The 6,447-nt window shown below is 42.0% G+C and overlaps 1 protein-coding gene and 1 long non-coding RNA gene across 4 annotated transcripts in view; one reads left to right on the top strand and one right to left on the bottom strand.

Annotated features, from left to right (window-relative positions):
* The window catches only part of LOC144988999 (NLR family CARD domain-containing protein 3-like), a 292,143-nt gene that overhangs the window by 206,076 nt on the left and 79,620 nt on the right, over positions 1-6,447 (bottom strand). The window lies entirely within an intron of this gene.
* Positions 355-5,032, top strand: LOC144989444 (uncharacterized). The gene is made up of 2 exons (XR_013653632.1): positions 355-4,609; positions 4,756-5,032. It is a non-coding gene; the product is annotated as an uncharacterized LOC144989444 (long non-coding RNA).

Genomic DNA, 6,447 nt, shown 5'->3' with positions numbered 1-6,447 from the left:
ACTGTAATATCTGCAGGAAAAACCATCCCACTCCACTTCATGAAGATCATCCTAAAGTGGACAAATGTGAGATGCAGTTGGCAGAGGAAAATGCATCAGCAGTGTCTAACAATGTGAAAGTGGACCACAGTGATCACACGTCAATGATTGTTCCTGTCTGGCTGTCATGCACAAAAGGTAATGAACAAGAGACCTTGGTTTACGCTTTGCTAGACACACAGAGCAGCAATACATTCATTGACAAAGAAATTTCGGACAAGCTCAAAGCCGACTCTGAACCTGTGAAGTTAAAACTTACAACAATGACAGACAAAGGTTCAATCATGCCAAGTTTTCGAGTAAGTGGATTGAAAGTAAGAGGGTACTCACAAGAGTACATAGAACTACCCCCTGCATATACTCGTGAGTACATTCCGCTTGAACAAAACAATGTACCCACTTGTAAAACAGCAGAAGCATGGCCTCACTTGCACAGCATTGCAAAAGAAATACCCAATCTGTTGGATTGTCCTGCAGCACTTCTGATTGGTTATGATTGTGCAAGAGCTCTAAAACCAAGAAAAGTAATCCCAGGCAACGACCATGACCCCTATGCAGTGAAAACAGACTTAGGATGGAGTATAGTGGGATCCATGAAGCCATGGACAAGTGCTATGGATGTAACGGGAACATGCCATCGTATTAACGTGAAAGAGCTGCCATCCATCACACCTTCTTCAGTCATTAAAGTGTTGGAAACAGATTTTATGGACACAAATCCTTCAGAAGGAAACATATCTCAGGAAGACTTCCAGTTTCTGCAGTTCCTGAATGAAAACATTCACTACAACAGCGAAGACCATTTGGAAATGCCTCTACCTTTCAAAGAGCGCCCTCAACTTCCAAACAATAAACAGCTTGCAAAACTGCGTTTGAAACATCTAAAAGGAAAGATGCAAAGAAATCCAAAATACAAAGAAGACTATGTGAGATTCATGGCCAGTGTGTTTGAGGATGGTGATGCAGAAGAAGCAGACAGCACATCTCAGGATGGTAACACATGGTATATTCCTCACCACGGAGTTTATCATCCAAGAAACCCAGAGAAAATCAGAGTTGTGTTTGACTGTGCTGCTAAAAGTGAAGGCACCTCTCTAAATGATCATTTGCTGACTGGCCCAGACCTAACTAATACTCTCATAGGAGTTCTTTGCAGGTTCCGCCAACACCAAGTTGCAATCAGTTGTGATGTGGAGAAGATGTTTCATCGTTTTCATGTTTGCCCCAAAGACAGAGACTTCCTAAGATTTATATGGTGGCAGGATGGAAATATTGATAGTGAACCCAAAGACTATCGCATGCGAGTTCATATTTTTGGAGCGTCATCTTCGCCAGGATGTGCAAACTATGGCCTGAAGTTTCTTGCTCAAGAACACGAGAAGGAATACCCCGAAGCAGCCAGCTTCATTCACAAAAACTTCTATGTGGATGACGGTCTCATCAGTCTTGATTCAATCCAAAGGGCAAAACAGCTAGTCAGTGAAGCACAAGAAATTTGCGAAAAGGGAAAGTTGCGCTTGCACAAATTCATGTGCAACAAGAAAGAGGTCCTGGATGCCATACCAGTGTCTGAGCGTGCTTGTAATGACAAAGACGTAAGTCTGAACTACTCTGAACTTCCAATGCAAAGTGTACTCGGAGTCAAATGGAATGTGGAAACAGATACATTTTCATTCAGTGTCAATCTCAAAGAAAAGCAAAACACACGGAGAGGAATCCTGTCAACTGTCGCAAGCGTGTATGATCCACATGGATTTCTTTCTCCCTTCATACTAACTGGAAAGCAAGTTCTTCAAGAAATGTGCAAACGTGGAGTTGGATGGGATGAACCCCTCCCACCTGCATTGGAGACCAAATGGAAAGCATGGCTTGGGGATCTGGAAAACCTTCCAAAGGTGCAAATAAAAAGATGTCTCATCCCTGAAAACATTGGTGCAATCCAGAAAATAGAGTTGCATCATTTCTCAGATGCCAGCAGTAGCGGCTACGGGCAGTGTTCATATTTAAGGGTTGTGTCAAGTGACAAAGTACACTGTGCCCTGGTTATGGCAAAGGCAAGAGTAGCACCCACAAGAGTAGTGACTATACCACGTCTGGAACTGACAGCTGCTGCAGTCTCTGCAGGAGTAAGTAATCTTCTCCGAACAGAGCTTGAGCTGAAAATAGACGAAGAATTTTTCTGGACAGATTTCCAGGTGGTACTAGGGTACATAAAAAATGAAGCGCGTCGCTTTCATGTTTTTGTTGCCAACCGAGTGCAGAAAATCAGAAACCTCACAGACCCAAACCAGTGGTTTTACATTGAGACAGACCAAAATCCAGCAGATCATGCATCTAGAGGACTCAAGGTGGCAGAGCTGACCGAATCAAACTGGATCACTGGGCCTAGTTTTCTATGGGAAAGAAAGTTTGTCACGAAACAGCATTCTCCAGAGCTTTTAGTAGGCGATCCTGAGGTAAAAGTTCTAAAAACACAAGCACAGCAGAGGGACAGTTTTCTCGAGAGGTTCTTTAGATTCTCTGACTGGGATACGGTGCTAAATGTTGTTGCAAGGATCAAAAGACTTGTAAAGAGAGACAAAGCAGGACCAGTTAGTGTTGAAGAGAGACAAGAAGCCTCATTGGTGCTCATCAGAGTTGCACAAAGAGAAGCTTTTGAACAGGAATGGAAGCAGTTGAGTCAAAATACAGAAAAACTACCCAAAACACATAAGTTGTACCAACTTGATCCCATTTTCGATAATGGCGTACTTAGGGTAGGAGGCAGGCTAAGAAAATCTACTGCATCATTTGAGCTGAAACACCCTGTGATTCTTCCCAAGGAAGGCCTTGTAACTCGGCTAATTCTAGATTGGTGTCACAAGAAAACTCAACATCAGGGCACAGGCCAGACACTTAATGCACTAAGAGCCAATGGCTATTGGATTGTGAGTGCCAGCAAGGTTGTGGCAAAGTTCATTAAAGGGTGTGTGACATGTAGGAAGCTAAGAGGGTCAACAGCAGAGCAACGTATGGCTGACTTGCCAGTAGATCGAGTGGAGCCCTCACCCCCTTTCACATACACTGGGCTAGACTGTTTTGGTCCCTTTGTTACCAGACAAGGAAGAAAGGAAAATAAGCGTTATGGTCTTTTGTTTACCTGTTTGAGTTCAAGGGCCATTCACATTGAGATGTTGGAAGATCTTTCTACAGACTCATTCATAAATGGGTTGAGATGTTTTATTGCCATCAGAGGAGCAGTACGTCAGATCAGATCAGATCAAGGTACAAATTTTGTCGGAGCTAAAAATGAGTTTCAAAAGTGTCTTTCAGAACTTGACAAGGACAGGATTGCTAGGTATTTAGCCAAAACCCAGTGTGACTTCCAAATGAACATTCCCAACACTAGTCATAGAGGGGGAGTTTGGGAGCGACAGATCAGAACTGTAAAGAGCGTGATGAGTTCTGTTCTTGCACAAGTCGCCGGACGATTAGATGACGCGTCTTTAAGAACCATGCTTTACGAGGCTATGTCAATCGTAAATAACCGTCCACTCACTATTGAGACAATCAACGATCCAATGAGTGTTGAGCCTTTAACGCCTAACCATTTACTCACGATGAAAACAGCAGTTCCACTCCCACCTCCAGGTAGATTTGTCAGAGAAGATTTGTATGCTAGAAAAAGATGGCGCAGAGTTCAGTATTTGACAGAGCATTTCTGGCACAGGTGGCGCAAAGAGTATCTAACCACCATAAGCTTAAGACAGCAGTGGCACATGCCTAAAAGAAATGTGAAGGTTGGAGATGTTGTGCTACTCAAAGAAGACATCATGCCTAGAAATGAGTGGAAACTGGGGAGGGTAGCTGAAGCAAACAAAGACGATGATGGTTTAGTGCGAAAGGTTAAGATTAAAATGGGTCAGAGAGATTTGGGAGAAAAGGGTGAACGCTTGAAGCAAGTGTCTCTTCTTGAACGCCCAGTTCAAAAACTTGTAGTTTTAGTACAACATGAGTAAGATGTTAAAAATGAAGGTTGACAGTTTAAGGTTCTTCATATTGTTATTTTTGAAAATTACAAGATTTTACATGTGTACATACAAATCTTATGTAATTTTGGTGGCAGTGTAGCTGTCACAAAATAAGTTTTCATTTTGTAAATGTTCTTTATGTTAAATTTTTTGTGACTCATTGCTGACCCCTTGTGGTGAACTGAAAATTGATTGTGCATGCGCTGTCCATGCGTTTGGTCATAAAAAGTCTGATGGGCAGCATTAGCGTTATAAGAAAGAAAGCAGAGAACAAGCTGGAAGAAGACGGAACAGAGCATGGTGCAAAGACTTTCAAATGGAAAAGCAACTCCTTAAAATTTGATCAGAGGGCACACGGTAATATTGTTTCATTTTATTGTAATTTTGTATATCTTTATGTATAAGTGTAATCTGAAAGTGTAATTTGTTTTTCTTTAGTTTTTCACGGTGATTCGTTTGGTTACGTGAAAAATAAACAACCAAAAGATCAGCAGTCGGAGCGTGGCTTTTTCCTGATCATATTGAAAAACTTGAGGAGCAGCTACAGTTTTGTTTTGAAGGTAATTTTATTAAAAGATAAAATATATTAATATGAAAAAATATTTTTTCATAACTGACATCAAAGTCTGGATTTTTAGACAAAGGTAAACGTGACATTAATTCAATTCCGTCTTTTAATATGAAATTGTTCTTTCATTTTTGTCAGCGCCGTCAGCTCGTCCAGGGAACGGACGTTTCCCATAATGATGGATGGAACGTTTGGTTTGTACCTCCATCTCCTCTCCCGAAGCCTACGTCCTGCTCTGCAGCCTCTCCGTTTCCTCAGAATTTCAGGTGGAACCTCAGGTCTTTCGGTGTAGAAAAGTGCAGGGCCACGCAAGAGCCAACAGCTGATCCCTGGAGTAAACAATGGAGCCATGTGCGAAGCTGAGGGGGTCCACCAACACACTCCCAAACAAGTTAAAAAACAATGAAAAACAAAACGCAAAAGTCATAAAAGTGGTCTCCTTATGAGCAGACCTGCAAAAGGCATTGACCACATAAAAGAAAAGCCGTAGAGCGGGCCAAAAAACAATAGAAAAGAGAAGAAAAGAGAGAGCTGCTGTAACTAGCTGCTGCTCCTGCAGCGCCATTTTGTCATCATCAACCTTTGACCTTAGAGAGAAGTGAAAGAAGCAGCTTTGAAAGTGAAGGATGTTCTGCTCAGATGAAGAAGATTGATTCTGTCTGCAGAGAATCTGTGGCTGCAATCACAGACCTTCATGCACACGCTCACACACATGCACGTTCAATCCAGGGTGTGCGTGAAGGGTGACTATTCACAGTTTTTCTCAGTGGCTTTAGTACAATTCTCAGAATTGAAGTTTGCAAATATGTGTGTGCATTTCTCAAAACAATTTGTACAAACAGCAAAACACTATGGATTTCTTGCAAAAGCCTGTAACTTGCTCAAAGTCTTTAGTTCATCTCTCAAAACTAAGTCTTTATGTCATTGAACATGTCAGTGCCATCAGAATGTCAAGTCCTTGTGTCATTGTCTACGAACAAGACAGTCCAATGACTTAGTCATGTTGTCAATATAACTGTGTACTTTAGAGGGAGGTTCTGATGGAAACTATGGCTAAAGTTTGGATGACAATTATTGTAAAATGGAAGTTACACCTTTTTTGTTTGATTGCAAGAGACTGGACCAGATTTACACTTTTATTGTTCATATTGTAATTTGTAGACAGACCATGTCATACCAACATAGAAAAAAAAACACTGCAAACAGTAACACAAAGGGAAAAAAAGGTAGGACAATATTCTGTCCAACAGTACTTACAGTTCTTACTGAATATTGCAAAAAGCTTTACATATTGTAAAAATACTATAATATTTTATGAAGCATCACAGAACAGTTCATATTTTAGATTACATACCTGTTCTCTCGACGAAAGGTCTGAATGATTGAGACACAGTTCATTCATTCATTTTCTATTCCGTTTTTGCCTTTCGGGGTCACTGGGCTGCTGGAGCCTATCCCGGCCACTCATGGGCGAAGGCAGGGGGCACCCTGGACAGGTCGCCAGTCTGTCGCAGTGAGGACACAGTTATTCTCCCAAAATTTGGCTGCACCCTTCTACCAGCCTCAACCATTGTGAGCCCATGGTTGACAACATGGTCTACAAGTGTGGCTCTTATCTCATCAGGAACACGTACATGTCTTCGGCCTCTTCCTCGGTTTTGCCCCCTAACTCCTCCACCACGCAGCCTCACTCCTCTTCCTCTTCTTCTTCTCTCTGGCTGTTGACCCCGTCCAATTCCTTGTCCTTCCCTTGTCAGACATAGAACATTGTGTTGTGCTTCTGCCATATACAGTATAGACTGGCCCATTCATTGTCAATGAGATGCACCT

The sequence above is a fragment of the Oryzias latipes genome, chromosome 2, assembly GCF_053564925.1.
Source record: "Oryzias latipes strain Hd-rR chromosome 2, Olatipes_Hd-rR_3.1".
Taxonomy (NCBI): domain Eukaryota; kingdom Metazoa; phylum Chordata; class Actinopteri; order Beloniformes; family Adrianichthyidae; genus Oryzias; species Oryzias latipes.
This window is presented reverse-complemented; position numbering and strand designations above follow the sequence as displayed.